This window comes from Hyaena hyaena, unplaced genomic scaffold (assembly GCF_003009895.1).
Source record: "Hyaena hyaena isolate Hyena2069 unplaced genomic scaffold, ASM300989v1 scaffold_513, whole genome shotgun sequence".
Classification (NCBI taxonomy): Eukaryota; Metazoa; Chordata; class Mammalia; order Carnivora; family Hyaenidae; genus Hyaena; species Hyaena hyaena.
In genome coordinates this window covers 1,057,387-1,073,879 of record NW_024081145.1, presented here as the reverse complement: position 1 = coordinate 1,073,879, position 16,493 = coordinate 1,057,387, and positions in this window count along the sequence as shown.

The following is a 16,493-nucleotide window of genomic DNA, read 5'->3' as shown; positions in this document are numbered from 1 at the left end:
GTCCATTTAGAATTTCCCAAACTATTTCAGATTAGTAAAAAGCCTTTCTTTTTTTCATGCTACCCAATTCATCTCTCTTTTTCTACCAATCTGTGAAAATGAAGCTACAGAACAGAAATTTACATGGCTCCAAAACCTTAAGCATATGAGATTTTTGGAAACTAACTAAAGACAAACCTATAATAGGAAATTATCATAGCCAGAAAGCAAAGTTTGAGGCCATGTGTTTCCTTCTATAAAAGTGACGGGACAGAATACAGATTAAACTACATCCTCTCGAAAGAAATGATTCTTTGTTTTCAAATTTGAATGAACTTTTTTATGGCCATTTTTGAAGTGTGGCTGACTAATGGGATTTGAAATTAGAAATTTAGTGAAATTCTGAGTTTAAAAACTTTCTCCTGCCACTCTGCTTGATATAATCTATGATGTTTTTATTTCAACACCACCAGCTTTCTTGAGATACATAATGTTCTTGAAGTATTTCCACCCTGGTTTTTAACTCAAAGACAAAAATCCCCAGGAGTGAATTTCTGTTGTTGGTGCCGTTGGATCCCCATGGAAAAGCCCAAGCCTCCCTTCCCACTGACACCTCTGTTGCATGGATGTCTGTCACGGGCAAGAACATTTAAAACCGCAGGGCAAGAGTGACAGTGGCTTTATGCCCATGAATGAGTGCTGCCCAGTGTCCGTCTCTTTTTCTCCCAATCCTCTGTGAAAATAAGACTGCAGAGCAGAAGAAGGACAATGACAACATTATAGTGCAAGTGACCTTAAAAGCAAGTAAACCCTATTATTTGAATGGAGTAATGGATTGGCCTGAGCATTATCAGTCACTCTGGGTGTGACAGAAGTATACTTCTTGTTAGAGCATCAGAGTAAAAACCTTTGCAGGATTGCATTTGCCTCAAGCAAGCCAAAGGGAGTGGTGCACAACACTTAAGAATGCAGTCTTCTGTCCCACTTTTTCCAGAAATCTTTCATCTGGGAGGATGCCATCTGACATAAAATTTATTTGCTTTGTTGAAGTCTCATGCCTCCTGGCCCTTCAGGTCGCTTCTATTTTGCATTCAGTGTATGGAGTGCCGCAGAAACCTTTCCTTGCCTTTGGTGATGAAGATCCTTGCTTTCCCCTTGAGGTATTATGACCATCTTCTCTGTAAAATGTGGACGTATTTGATATGTGAACAGTGTGAGTATTTCATTGTTTCCTTCCTTAACTATTATCCTAGCCTAACTTAATTGTTCCTAGCTTAATGGTGGACCTTGATATTCTGGCATAAAGAAACATGTATGAAAATATCTTCCACCTGGTGCCAATCTACAAATTCTTACTCTTTCTGGAAAAGAAGTCATTCAGGCACATGTATGATACCACAACCCCAAGGCGATAAAAAAGACCTTCTTGGCTATATTAAAAATGATTTTATTCACCCTTAGCTGGGCAAACCTGGAGGAAGATTAGGAGATAAGTTGCCCCCATTTATCATCATACATTCAATCAATACATTCACTCGACATTTCCCCTGACACTCTATTAAACCAACCCCCTCTACTAGAAAGATAAAACTCTTTAAATAGAAAATAAGTAGACAGTGATGAACAGCAATATTATTCCTGCCTACAATTTAAGTTCCTAGGACTTTGGTAAACTTTTGAATCCTCTCTGCTCTGGGCGTAAAATTGCATTTCCCTGCTCTCTGGGGAAGATCGTTTGAATGACTTGTTCTCTCTCACTGGAGTTTTATATTCTAGAACAGAAGAGTGACTGCTATATTTACAGAATGAGTAGCAGTGGCCTAGGATCACCATAAATATGCACAATATGTTCCTATTAAATAAGGGACCAGGTATATGTGTAGCCTGGTTCTGCTTACCAAAACTGACCCACAATGGTGAGAGATTTATTTACAAGGAATTGATTCACGCCATTATGGAGGCTGAGAAGTCCCAGTGATCCCCCATTTATAAACTTGAGGCCCAGGAAGGCCAGTGGTACTGTCCCAGTCTAAGGCTAAGAGCCTGAGAACAAGGAAAAGTATTGGTATAAATTCTAGTCCAAATCTAAAGGCCTGAGAACCAGGGGTGTAAGTCCTAGTCCAAGGGCAGGAGAAAACCAATGTTCAGGCTTAGCAGTCAGGAAGAGAGGGAATTCTCCCTTCCTTTTTGCCTTTTTCTTCTATTCAGGCCCCCAAGGGATTGGATGATGCCACCCACAGTGGGAAGGGCCATCTGCTTTACTCAGTTTAATTCAAATGCTAATCTCCTCTGGAAACACCTTAACAGACATAGCAGGAATAATGTTTAGCCAAATATCTGGGTACTCCATACTCAGGTCAAAGTGACACATAAAATTAACCATCGCAGTTAGGAGACTAATATTTATTGACATCTACTAAGGTGCCAGGCAGTGGTCTTTATGCTTCATATATACATTAGCTATCTCACTTAATAGGAAGCTTCAGGAAGGTGTGAAGCATCTCTCTCTTGTTGAGCATTATATTCTCAGTATCCAGCATAGCTCATAAGCTCACAGTGACTACTTACCAAATGAATAAATGAACGTAACAACTTCATCAAATCCTCAAAACAAGCCTGTCAAGTAAACAAGGTGTAGAGCACACCTTCATTTTACAGATGAAGAAATGAGCTCAGTGAGTTTAAGAATATTGTGATCTCGGGGCACCTGGGTAGCTCAGTGAGCTAAACATCTGATTCTTTACATTTTTTTAAGTCTATTTAGAGAGACAGAGAGAGAGAGAGAACGAGTAGGGGAAGGGCAGAGAAAGTGGGAAAGAGGATCTGAAGCGGCCTCTGCGCTGAGTGACAGCAAAGAGCCCAATGCAGGACTCAAACCCACGAACCACAAGATCATGACCTGAGCCGAACCCGACTCCAAACTAGCTGAGCCATCCAGACATCCCTAGGCATCTGATTCTTAATAATTGACTCCAGTCGTGAGTTGGTCCTGAAATGGAGAGCCTGCTTGGGAGTCTGTCTCTCCCTCACTCTCTGCGTGTACATGCACAGTATTGTCACCTCATTAGAACTTTGAAGAAGTGTTTTCTGGCTATCCAAGCATCTTTCCAAACAGTAAGAGTAAAGCAAGATTCGTATTGACTAGTAAAAGACATGTTAAATACTAGAACAAGCCTGTGGAATCCAACATCCCGATTCGTTCCATAAAACCCCTGCTACGCAAACATAACACCTTATATCTCTCTGTATGGAGTGGGAGAACAGCTTTCCAGTTTTAAGCAAAATTCTCAAGACATTTTCTTTGTCAGTCTACCTGACACAATGACACTAGATGTGAAGATCATGTAAAACATCTTTCAGGAAGATGACCGTACTACATGAACGGTATTGTATTTACTCTAACACTTTTGAATGAGACACCCGCTATTACTTATCCCGTCTTACAGACTGGCAAAACAAGCACTGAACTACAAAGTAATTCAAAGCTGTGAGTCGAGTAGATTTCTTCTATCCCAGACGTTCCCCCATCATAATAACCTGCTAGTGTACCTTCCTACGGCTCAACTGAGCCCACTGGACTTAGGACTACAGGACTGTTTCGTTTGCCTTAGACAATGTAATTACATTTTGCAATTAAAACTCAGGATATATTCTATGCTAATGTTAACTGCTGACTACTCTTAAAAGATATGGTAATGCCAAGTAAACGTCTGTGGCCACACTGTCTTCCTTTTACAACCTTTACTTTTTTTCTTGTGGTAAAATATACATACCATGCAATTAACAATTTTAATCAAGTCAGTGACGTTAAGGACATTCACAGGGCGCCTGGGTTGCTCACTTGGTTGAGGGTCTGACTTCGGCTCAGGCCATGTTCTCATGGTTTGTGGGTTCAAGCCCCGTGTCAGGCTCTGTGTTGACAGCTAAGAGCCTGGAGCCTGCTTCAGGTTCTGTCTCCCTTTCTTTCTGGCCCTCCCCCACTTATGTGCACTCTCTTGCTCTCTAGGTCTGTCGCTCGCTCTCTCTCTCTCTCTCTCTCTCAAAAATAAACATTAAAAAAATTATGAAAAAGAAAAGAACATCCACAGTGTTGTGCAACCATCAGCACTATCCATTTCCAGAACTTTCCCATCTTCCCAAACAGAAACTCTGCACCCCTTAAATAATAACTCCCTATTCCCTCTCCTCTAACCTCTAATAACCTCTGCTATACCCTTCTGTCTCTATATTTTGCCTATTCTAAGTACCTCATATAAGAAGAATCATACATATTTATCCTTTTATGTCTGGCTTATTTCACTTAGCATAATGTTTTCAAGGTTCATCCATGTTGTAGCATTTATCAGACTTTCATTTGTTTTTAAGACTGAAAAATATCCCACTGTATGTTTCTACCACATTCTGTTTATCCATCCATATGTTGATAGAAACTTGGGTTTTTTCCACCTTTTGGCTACTGTGAACAATACTGCTGTGAGCATTGGTGTACAAGTATCTGTTTGAATCTGTTTTCAATTCTTTTGTTATATAGCTAGTAGTGAAATACTGAATCATATGGTAATTCTATATCATCCAGTAGATACGATGGGCAGAAATATTTAAAATTATTGAATAGCTAAAAATATCCTTACTGTGTTCACATTTATTTGGTAGTTTACCTGGGAACAAAATTCTGGGTAGAAAATCATTTCCCTTCCGGATCTTGAGGCATTGCTTCATTTGCTCTAAGCTTCCAATTTTGCTGTGGAGAAGTCTGATGCCATTGGGATTTTCAGTCCCTTTATATGAGGTCTGTTTTTCTGCTCTGTAAGACTTGTGTTTTTTAAGAATTTTAAAATAGACTTTATTTTTTAAAAATAGTTTAAGTTTTACAGCGAAATTGAGGGGAAGATACACAGATTTCCCATATACCTCCTGCTCTTACACACGCATAGCCTCCCCATTATCAACATCTCCCATCAGACTGGTGTATTTGTTAAAACTGGTGACCTTACACTGACACATCATATCACCCAAAATCCATAGTTTACATAAGGTTCATTCTTGTTGTCATACATTCTGTGGGTTTGGACAAATGTATAATAATGTGTATCCATCATTGTGGTGTCATACAGAATATTTTCACTGGCCTGAAATTCCTCTGTGCTCCACCAATTCATCCTTCTTTTCCCCACCCCTGACAACCCCTGACAAGCAATGACCTTTTCGCCATCTCCTTTGTTTGTCTTTCCCAGAGTGCCATGTAGTTGGAAGCATACAGTAGGTAGCCTTTTCAGATTGGCTTCTGTCACATGGTAATATGCATTTAAGATTTCCTCCCTGTCTTTTCATGGCTTGATAGCTCATTTCTTTTCAACATTGAAGCACATACCTTTGTCTGGATGTACTATAGTTTATGCATTCACCTGAGAGACATCTTGATTGCTTCTAAGTGTTGGCAATTATGAATAAAGCTGCTGTAGACTTCTACATGCAGGTTTTTGTGTGGATTGAATACACAAATTTCTTGGGCAAATACCAAAGAAAGAGTGTAATTGGTGGATCATATAGTAAGAGGACGTTTCACCTTGTTAGAAATTGTCTTCCAAAGTGTCTGTACCAATTTGCATTCCCACCAACAGTGAATGAGAATTCTATTGCTCCAATTCCTCATTGGTATTTCGTATTGTCAGTGACTGCTCTGGATGTTGGCCATTATAATAGTACCTCACCGTTGTTTTAATCTCTGTAAGCTTTTAGAATATTCTTCTCATACTTTGTCTTCTGAAATTTCATGATGATATATCTTGGTGTGGAATGTTTTCTCATCTGTTGTTATTAGGCATAGTGCCTAATGGTTTGATTTTCATAATTTCCTCCTCCTCGTTTTCTGGAACTTAAATTTTTCATATGTTGAAACACCTGAACTGATTTTATTGTCTTAGTTTTTCTCTAATATTTCCACCTCTTTGTCTTTTTTGTCTTAATTTTTGAAAGATTTCTTCAACTCTGTCTTCAAACTCATGCACTGAATTTGCCTCCCCACTCCTAATTTCCAAGGTCTATTGCTTTCTGTCCCGGTTTTAAGGGGACATTCTTTTGTGCCTGTGTTGTATGGGCTCCTCTCTCTGAGGCTATTCTTAGTTGCTAAGTTTTCTTCCTGCTCTCTGATTCTTTCTATTTCACTTTCCTTATACCCATCCCATCTCCACTACCCCCACCCGTGTTGTTCACTTTGGTCTCTGTCTTTCATTTTGGAGATGTTCCTCCAAACGTCTGGTTCCTTGGCTGTCTGTTCATATTAAAGAATATGGCAATAATAAGCTACTTGGAAATACCAGTTTCCAGAGAAGGTTGATGCGTAGAAAGCTTCTTCACAGGATGATGAGGCTTCAAGCTGGCTGGCTTTGTCACTGATCCGACCTATAAATGCTAGCATCTGCAGGTCTTTTTTTTTCCCCCTGGGACTGTTTAGTTTCTGCAAAGAAGAATCCTTTTTCTGCCAGGCTGATTACGGGGAGAAGAGACATGTAAGCTTGACTAAGGGCCATTTAAGCACTTACCTAGGTAAAGGTTGCAAGGATCCAGATAATGTCATAGGCTTCAGAATACTACACAATTACTAAGTTTCAGAGAGTTGATAGGACTCTGTTTTTTGTGGTGTCTTTTTTCCCCCCTTTTTCTCAGTCTAAAATCTTACTCAGAATGGAAATTTTCAGAAGCTAAAATAACTCCACTGCATATTTTAGACAGGAGAACAGGTTGGCCTTTTGTCACAATGAAGCAAGATATTCCTGAAAAAAAAAAAACCCCAAAAACCTGCTTTTTCTGAAGTTTGCCAGTTTAGATGTTTTTCATGCCCCAGAAACTGCTGGTAACAGCCCAGCATGGTAAGGGGAATGAGAAAGTCTGGATCTGTCTGTGTATGTTGAAACTCTGAAGCTCAGCCAAGACATGAAGTCATTTTAGGGTCTAAGAGATGGAAGTAAAAGCTTAGAACATCACTAAATTGTAACAGATGAACTGGATTCCAACCAAAAATACAGCTATCTTACAAGATTGTGTTCACAAACAAATGTCTGCACTATTGTACTGAGACCTTGGAGAAATGCAAATGGAGGCTGAGGTTTGAGTTGCTTTGCCAACCAAAATATATGTTCTAGAAAACAAAAGGAATGGGTTTTTGAAGGATAGAGAGAAAGCAGTTCTGTCTAATGTTAAAGCAAACACACCTGCAAACAAGTAATTATTTAGCAATACAAAAATACTGCCTGTGCAATAGAGTCTGAATCAAAAAAAGAGCTTGGATTTTGATTTATGTATCACAATGTAGCTGGTCATGATAAATGCATTATTATTTTTATCAGAGGTTAGATAAACACTTTCTCTAAAGTATCTAAGATATTGGAAAAATCCCCGAATTGTATGTTTTGTCCTTTAGAATGTGAAGACTGAGATTGACTTTCTAGAGAGGGAAATTTGACCTGGCTATGCTTAGGAGAAGTAAACTATCTGGATGCTTACTATTCTTGTTAAGGTTACTCCAAACTCCAATATTTTTTATTTCTTAAAAATTTCAATATATATTTTTTATTTTATTATATTTTTGAAGTAAGCTCTGTGACCAGTGCGGGGCTTGAATTCATGACACTGAGATCAAGAGTCGCATATCCTGCTGACTGAGCCACCCAGGCGCCCTACCCCCAATATTTTTAAAAGATGAGATAGTGCTATATTCTCAGCTTTTTTTTTCTGAGGTGGTTCAAGTGGTCTAAACAGTGTTTGATCAAAGTCTTACTCTTTTGAGATACGTCGTGCCCCATTTAACTTCTGAATAACTGTTAGCACCAGGGTGGCATTTCAGCTCCTTCCCTCAAACCGCTGAAAGGCAGCTTCCCAGAAATGTATCTTCAGTTAATAATTAAAGATACCCAAAAAATTTATGTACAAAGAATCATAATAGCAAAAAAAAAAAAAAAAGGAGGCTACCTAAATATCTGTTAGAGATTGAAATGGGGCATTGATCCAAAGTTAGAAGAAGAAGAAAAAAGTCTTCCAGCTTGCCAGAGTTTGACTTACTGTGTTTATGTGTTTACTGCCTAAAAATGTAGTAAATTTAAATGATAGTAAAAACATATAAACATACCTGGAAGTAAAATGAAAATCCCGTTGACCCTAGATGTCTGGTTTACATGGTGCCAAGAATCTGAGATGGTTTGTTTGGAGGTACGACATACATACTATAAAGTACACAGATCTAAAACCAGATGCATCTTTATCCTAACCCGAGTCCTGCTCCAGGAAACCTTTATTCTGACTATCTAGGATTTTCAAAAATATTGGGCAAACAGCAAGATTTCTCCAGTTATAAGAAGGTTTGGTATCAAAATACCTGGGCTTAATGTTTCATTTTTCTTCTGTATTGTTCAGTCCCAGTACTACACCCATGGAGGGAATCAATTTCTTTCCTGCACTTTCTCTGTCAGTTTCTGTAATTTTCCACAAAGGATGAGGAAAACAAAAATTTCTCCTCCTATCCTTTTATCTCCTGGGAAGTACTGAAATATCGCTTCACCTACTTGAATTTCTCTTTTAAGTGGCAGAACAAGAACCACAAAAGGAACTATTAACAACAAACAACAGAGAGTTTAATTAACAACCTCTTAGATCACTTCAAAGGAGTGAAGACTACATGTAAAAGAATAAAATGAAATACATGGTTAGTAATATAAAAAGTCTTAAATATACTCATGTCTTTTGACCTAGCAATTCTATATCTAAAAACGTTTTCTGAGGAATAAAGATGTGTGCAAGGATTCACAAGAAGTAAAAAATTGGAAACCGACTAAATGCCCTCAAACAAGAGAATGTGTAAATACGGTAATTCTTCCAATGGAATACCATGTAATCCCTACAAATGAAGCTATTGAAGTGAATTTATAAACAAATAATCATAGTCAGGATGCATTAACTCTAAAAAAGCAAATCACAAAATATTATTGTATATACAATGATATCCCAATTTGGGCAGTAAATAGCTCTGGGCTCTACCACTTAAAATCTGTATGATCTTGGATAGTTGCTTAATATCTTCAAGCCTCAGAATAAATTATTTTACATTTATCTGTAATATGATAATAACAGCAAAAATCACACAGTGTCATTGTGAAGATTATTTCACATTTATGCATCTTGTTAACTATGATTCATACCAATTTGTTACTAGCAAAGCTATTATTCACATGTTAATATGCTAACATATATTGAGTATTAAATAATATAAAAGTGCATGTTTTAAATGTAATTTCTGTGCTTGTAATTTTATAATGATACCCAACTATTTTCCTCCATATAATGGAAGAAATATTCCTTCTGAAGCCATAATCGATTTATTCTCTTTCTTCTTACCTACTGTATCTATAAATTTTGGATTATTTTAGGCTGTCAATAAATCTTAGTGAAAAATCAAGCATTTTAGAACCATCCTGAAGACAAGATTACAATAATAACTTAGAGTAAGTTAAACATTAATTTACCCGTTAGAGAATAATAAACATACCTAGAAGGGACTTAAAAGTTCACAAATTTCCTTCTGTCCAAGACTTTTATTTTATAAAGAGGTGAAGGAATAGGGTTTCAATTACTTTGCTTAACGTTCTTCCTTAGTGACAGAGCTGAGGCTTGAACCTCATTTTGTTTAACTCCGTATTTTGTTAACTCTGCCTTCTGGGTGCAGGTATCCAGTAATTACATGCAATAAAGTATTCAAGTCAATGCTGTTGATGATAAATCAGAAAATTGCTGAGCTTTTGAAGGTGAATAAAAATAACTTCTGAACAGCTAAAAATAAGGAACATTACTAAGCAAAAAAACTTTCATTTACAGCTATTTTCTTTACCTATACTATTTAGAAGCATAATGACCCAGGAGAAAGCAGTACATTAAAAAAAAAAATTCAACTGAAACTCATATGATCATTCATTGTCCTTTTGGAGATATTTGTTCCCCTGAAATGTCACCAATAAGAAGACCCTTTATTGGGAAATTACACTTTTAAAAAAAATCTCTTCTAATCCTCTTACAGATGTATTTACTTCTCCTGCACATGTCATACATACCTTTACAACTTAAATACTTTCTGTGTCCTTTTGAGGGTTGTTTTTTTTTTCTGTCTCAGCCTTTTATTCTTTTTACTTTAGATTTTTTTTTTTTACAAATAGTTTATTGTCAAGTTAGTTTCCATATAACAAAGAGTGCAAATCCCCACAAGTGCCCTCCTCCATGCCCATCACTTCTCACTCTCCCCCATCCCATCAGTCCTCAGTTTGTTCTCAGCATTCAAGAGTCTCTCATGGTTTGCCTCTCTCCTTTTCCCCCACCATTTTCCCCCTTCTCCTCCCCCATGGTCCTCAGTTAAGTTCCTCCTAATCCTCGTATACGTGCAAACATATGGTATGTGTCCTTCTTTGCCTGACTTATTTCGCTCAGCATAACACCCTCAAGGTCCATCCATGTTGCTACACATGGCCAGATTTCATTGTTTCTCATTGCCATGTAGTATTCCATGGTATAGATAAACCACATCTTCTTGATCCACCCGTCCGTGGATGGACACTTAGGCTCTTTCCATGTTTTAGCTATTGTTGAGAATGCTGCTATGAACATTGGGGTACATGTGCTCCTATGCATCAGCATTTCTATATCCCTTGGGTAAATTCCTAGCAGTGCTATTGCTGGGTCATAGGGGAGTTCTATTGTTAGTTTCCTGAGGAACCTCCACACTGTTTTCCAGAGGGGCTGCACCAGTTTGCATTCCCACCAACAGTGTAGGAGGGTGCCCGTTTCTCCACATCCTCACCAGCATCTAGAGTTCTCTGATTTGCTCATTTTAGCCACTCTGACCGGCGTGAGGTGGTATCTCAGTGTGGTTTTGATTTGTATTTCCCTGATGAGGAGGGATGCTGAGCATCGTTTCATGTATCTGTTGGCCATCTGGATGTCCTCGTTGGAGAAGTGTCTGTTCATATCTTCTGCCCATTTCTTCACTGGGTTGTTTGTTTTTCAGGTGTGGAGATTGGTGAGTTCCTTATAAATTTTGGATATTAACCCTTCATCTGATATGTCATTTGCAACTATCTTTTCCCATTCCATCTGTTGCCTGTTAGTTTTGTAGATTGTTTCCCTTGCCATGCAGAAGCTTTTAATCTTGATGAGATCCCAATAGTTTATTTTTGCTCTTGATTCCCTTGCTTTTGGGGATATGTCAAGTAAGAAATTGCTGCGGTGGAGGTCAAGGAGGTTGTTTCCTGCTTTCTCCTCTAGGGTTTTGATGGTTTCCTGTTTCACGTTCAGGTCCTTGATCCATTTTGAGTTTATTTATGTGTATGGTGTGAGAAAATGATTTGGTTTCATTCTTCTGCATGTTGCTGTCCAGTTCTCCCAACACCATCTGTTAAAGAGGCTGTCTTTTTTCCATTGGATACTCTTTCCTGCTTTGTCAAAGATTAGTTGGCTGTATACTTTTGGGTCCAATTCTGAGTTCTCTATTCTATTCCATTGGTCTATGTGTCTGTTTTTGTGCCAATCCCATACTGTCTTGATGATGACAGCTTTGTAGTAGAGGCTAAAGTCTGGGATGGTGATGCCTCCCGCTTTGGTTTTCTTCTTCAATATTACTTTGGCTATTTGGGGTCTTTTGTGGTTCCATACAAACATTAGGATAGTTTGTTCTAGTTTTGAGAAGTATGCTGGTGCAATGTTGATTGGGATTGCATTGAATGTGTAGATTGCTTTGGATAGTAATGACATTTTAACTATATTTATTCTTCTGATCCATAAGCATGGAATGTTTTTCCATTTCTTTGTGTCTTCTTCAATTTCCTTCATAAGTTTTCTATAGCCCTGTAACTCAGGAATGAATCTCACTTGATCTTGGTGGATAATTCTTTTTATGTGCTGTTGGATTCGATTTGTTTTTTTTTTTTGTTTTTTGTTTTTTGTTTTTTTTTTATTTCTAGGAGAGAGAGAGAGACAGCGTGAGCAGGGGAGGGTCAGAGAGAGAGGGAGTCACAGACCGAAACAGGCTCCAGGCTCTGAGCTGGCAGTCAGCACAGAGCCCGACGCGGGGCTCGAACCCACGAACCGCGAGATCATGACCTAAGCGAAAGTCAGACGCTTAACCGACTAAGGCACCCAGGCGCCCCGCAGATTCGATTTGCAAGTATCTTGTTGAGGATTTCTGCATTTGTATTCATCAAGGATATTGGCCTGTAGTTCTCCTTTTTTGCTGGGTCTCTGTCTGACTTGGGAATCAAAGTGATGCTGGCTTCATAAAATGAGTCCAGAAGTTTGCCTTTGATTTCTATTTTTTGGAATAGTTTGAGAAGAATGGGTATTAATTCTGTTTTAAATGTCTGGTAGAATTCCCTGGGGAAGCCATCTGGCTGAGGGCTCTTATTTGTTTGGAGATTTTTGATTCGATTTCCTCACTTGTTATGGGTGTGTTCAGGTTGTCTATCTCTTCTGGTGCGAATTTTGGTAGTAAGTGTGTGTTTAGGAATTTTTCCATTTCTTCTAAGTTGTCCAGTTTGTTGGCATATAGTTTTTCATAGTATTCCCTGATAATTGCTCGTATTTCTGAGGGGTTGGTTGTAATCAAGCCGTTTTCATTCATGATTTTGTCTATTTGAGCGCTCTCTCTTTTCTTTGTGAGAAACCTGGCTAGAGGTTTGTCAATTTTGTTTATTTTTTCAAAAAAAACAACTCTTATTTCTCTTCTTCTACTGGGTTTGGGGTGCTCTTGTTGCTCTCCCTCTAGTTGCTTTAGGTGCGCTGTTAGATTTTACACTTGTGCTTTTTCTAATTTCTTGAAATAGACCTGGAGTGCAATGTACTTTCCTCTTAGGACTACTTTCGTCGCATCCCATAGGGTTTGGATTGTTGTATTCTCATTTTCATTTTTTTCCGTATATTTTAAAATTTCTCCTCTAATTGCCTGATTGGTCCATTCATTCTTTAGTAGGGTGTTCTTTAGCTTCCATGTTTTTGGGGGTTTCCCAGACTTCGATTTCGAGTTTCATAACATTGTGATCTGAAAGTGTGCATGGTATGATCTCAATTCTTTTATATTTATTGAGGGCTGCTTTATGTCCCAGTATGTGATCTATTATGGAGAATGTGCCATGCACACTTGAGAAGAATGTGAATTCCATAGCTTCAAGATGTAGAGTTCTAAATATATCTGTCAAATCCATTTGGTCCAATATGTCATTTAGGTCCATTGTGTCTTTATTGATTTTGTGTCTAGTTGATCTGTCCCTTGCTATAAGTGGAGTATTAAAGTCCCCTGCTATTAGCACGTTCTTATCGATAAGACTGTTAGAGTGTTTCTGTTTGTGATTAATTGTTTTATGTATTTAGGTGCTCCCATATTTGGTGTATAGACATTTATAATTGTTAGCTCTTCCTGATGGATAGACCCTTTAAGTATATAATGCCTTTCTTCATCCCTTGTTACTGTCTTTACTTTAAAGTCCAGTTTATCTGATATAAGTATAGCTACTCCAGCTTTTTTTTTTACTTCCTATAGCATGACAGATATTTCTCCATCCCCTTACTTTCAATCTGAGGGTGTCCTCCTGTCTAAAATGAGTTTCTTGTAGACAGCAAGTAGATGGATTTTGTTTTTTTTATCCATTCTGCTACCCTATGTCTTTTGATTAGGGCATTTAGTCCATTTACATTCAGTGTTATTATTGAAATATATGGGTTTAAAGTCATTGTGTCATTTGTGGTGTGTCTCTGGCATCTTACATTCCTTGCAACATTTCCCTCAGAGGGTTCTCCCTCAGGATTTCTTGTAGAGCTGCTTTAGTGGTGAGAAATTCTTTCAATTTTTGTTTATTTGGAAAGACTTTTATCTCTCCTTCTATTCTGAATGACAGGCTTGTGGATAGAGAATTCTTGGCTGCATATTTTTTCTGTTCATCACATTGAAGATCTCCTGCCATTCCTTTCTGGCCTGCCAAATTTCAGTAGATAGCTCTGTCACCACTCTGATAGGTTTCCCTTTGTGTGTTAGGGCCCTTTTCTCCCTAGCTGCTTTCAAAATTCTCTCTTTGTCCTTATATTTTGTCATTTTCACTATGATATGTCATGCAGAAGATCAATTCAAATTACATCTGAGCGGAGTTCTCTGTGCCTCTTGAATTTCAACGTCTACTTCCCTCCCCAGGTTGGGGAAGTTCTCTGCTATAATTTGTTCCAGAACTCCTTCAGCACCTTTCCTTCTCTCTTCCTCTTCTGGGATTCCTTTGATATGGATATTGTTCCGTTTGGTTGTATCGCTGAGCTCTCAAACTCTTCTTTCTTGTTCCTGGATCAATTTATCTCTTTTTTTCCTCAGTTTCTTTTTCTATAATTGTGTCTTCTAAATCACTTACTCTCCTTTCTGCCTCTTTAATCTGTGCATTGGACGCCTCCAGTTTATTATGTATCTCATTTATCACATTTTTTAATTCATCATAACTATTTTTAAGCTCCATGGTGTTTGTAGCCAGTTTCTTTGATGCTTTTTCCAAGCCCAGCGATTAATTTTGTGATTATTGTTACAAATTCTTGTTTAGTTATGTTACTTATATCTGTTTTATGCAGTTCTTTAGATGTCAATTCTTCCTGGAATTTCTTTGGAGGAGAGCTCTTTCGTTTCGTCATTTTGGTTAGCTTTCTATCTCTTGTTAGTTTTAAAAGCTTGTTATGCTCTCTGCACCTGTGAGTGCTGCTTCATCAAAGAAGGCTCTTTGACTGTCCAGGACCTATCCATTCAGAAAGTGTTCTTGGTCTCTCTTGTTGAGACCTTGGTTACTTTATTTTCCTACTCGTAGTGGTATTTGGGACTCTCCACCATGTGTACTCTGGCTTGTTTCTTGAGGTTGCCCTGGAGAAGAAAACAGACAGACAAACACACAGGGAACAAAGGCACACAAACGCATAGACAAATCCAACAAACATGCAAACCGAAAGGGAAAACCAAAAAGTAAGGAGAAAAGAGGGAGGAGGGAAGGCGAATAATAAAAAATAAAAATACATAAAAAAGAAAAAAAGAAGAAAAGAAAAGGAAAAAAGAAGAAATCTAATAGACAAAGAACAGTTTAAAGCATATAACCAGATTTCCCAGCTACAAATAAATAGCCGGGTGTATGCAGTGCTGGTTGAAGAGCATAAAGAAAGAGAGAAATGACAGGGTGGGGATGAGGCAAAATTGGAAATGAAATGAGCAGGCAGAAGGAATAAGAAGCTTTTTTCAAAAAGCGAAAGAGTGGAATATGGTTGAAGAGGCAAAAGAAATGATGATGGTGTTATCCAGAGAAACTATAGAGTCTGATTACTCCAGAGAGAAAGAGATGAAAAGGTAGGTAGGTGTAGAATTTACATCTAGTGAATGGATTAAATGTGATTGTTTAAGCAAGCCAGTGAGCAGAATTGGTCTTGCCCTGGCTCCAGCAAAAAAAAAAAAAAAAAAAAAAAAAGGAGGAGGGCAGCTCTCTAGCAGTGATGGGCGTGGTTTGATCCAATGACCTGCGGGAAACCGGGTCCCTCTGTGTCCCAAGTGGAGGTTTTTCTGTTCCCCAGCGACAGGGACAGTGTCTTGAGCAGTTTCGGCCACTCTCTTTCCCCTCTAAACTCCCCATAGCGGGGAATCGCCCCCTTCCCTCTGTCTCTGGTCCCGGCCGTATTTTATCTTCCCCACATCTCACTCACGCTAGAAGGTTTTCTCAGCAGACTCTGTCTCCTTTTCCTCCCAAACTCCTGGATTCTGTAAGGGTTCCTATGGCTTCAGGCCTTCTCTGTGCGAGATAGGGTGGCGAGTGCAATGTATGGAGTTCCCTACTTCTCCGTCATCTTGCCTCCACCAATTACTTCAGATTTTTAACGATTGTCTTTCAAATTGTCTAATCAGTGGGAGTTTTGTAGCCTTTTTTCATTTTCTTTCTGTGTTCTTTCTATGAGTAGTTCTTTTTCATAGTTTGACTAATCTTGTTTTCTTGCCTACGCAAATGTCAGACTTAATTCTTACCATTTTTTCTTTTTATATCTTTTCCATTGCCTGACTCTTTCCATACCCTAATTTCCAAGATGAGCCTCCATGTTTTTTCTAAATTTCTGTTATTTATCTACATCCTTAAGTTATCACGTCCCTTACAGATCTCTAAGTCAATCACACAATTTTTCACCCAATAAATGCAGGGTGTTGGGCTGTGTTACATTGTGAGTACTTTTCCATATTAAAAGATTTAACTAGTTTCCATCTGTATTTGCTTTATACTTTATAATACCACTTCTCTATATACAATTGAAGAAACGTTTATTCTGTTAGGTAATTCCTATCTGATAAGTTTCAAATTTACCAACTACCCTACCCTTGTACTCCAAGACCCACAGGAAGCCCCACATCAAAACACTAGATCCTTTAGGGGCCCATGGGTGGCTCAGTCTGTGCTGACAGCTCAGAGCCTGGAGTCTGCTTTGGATTTTGT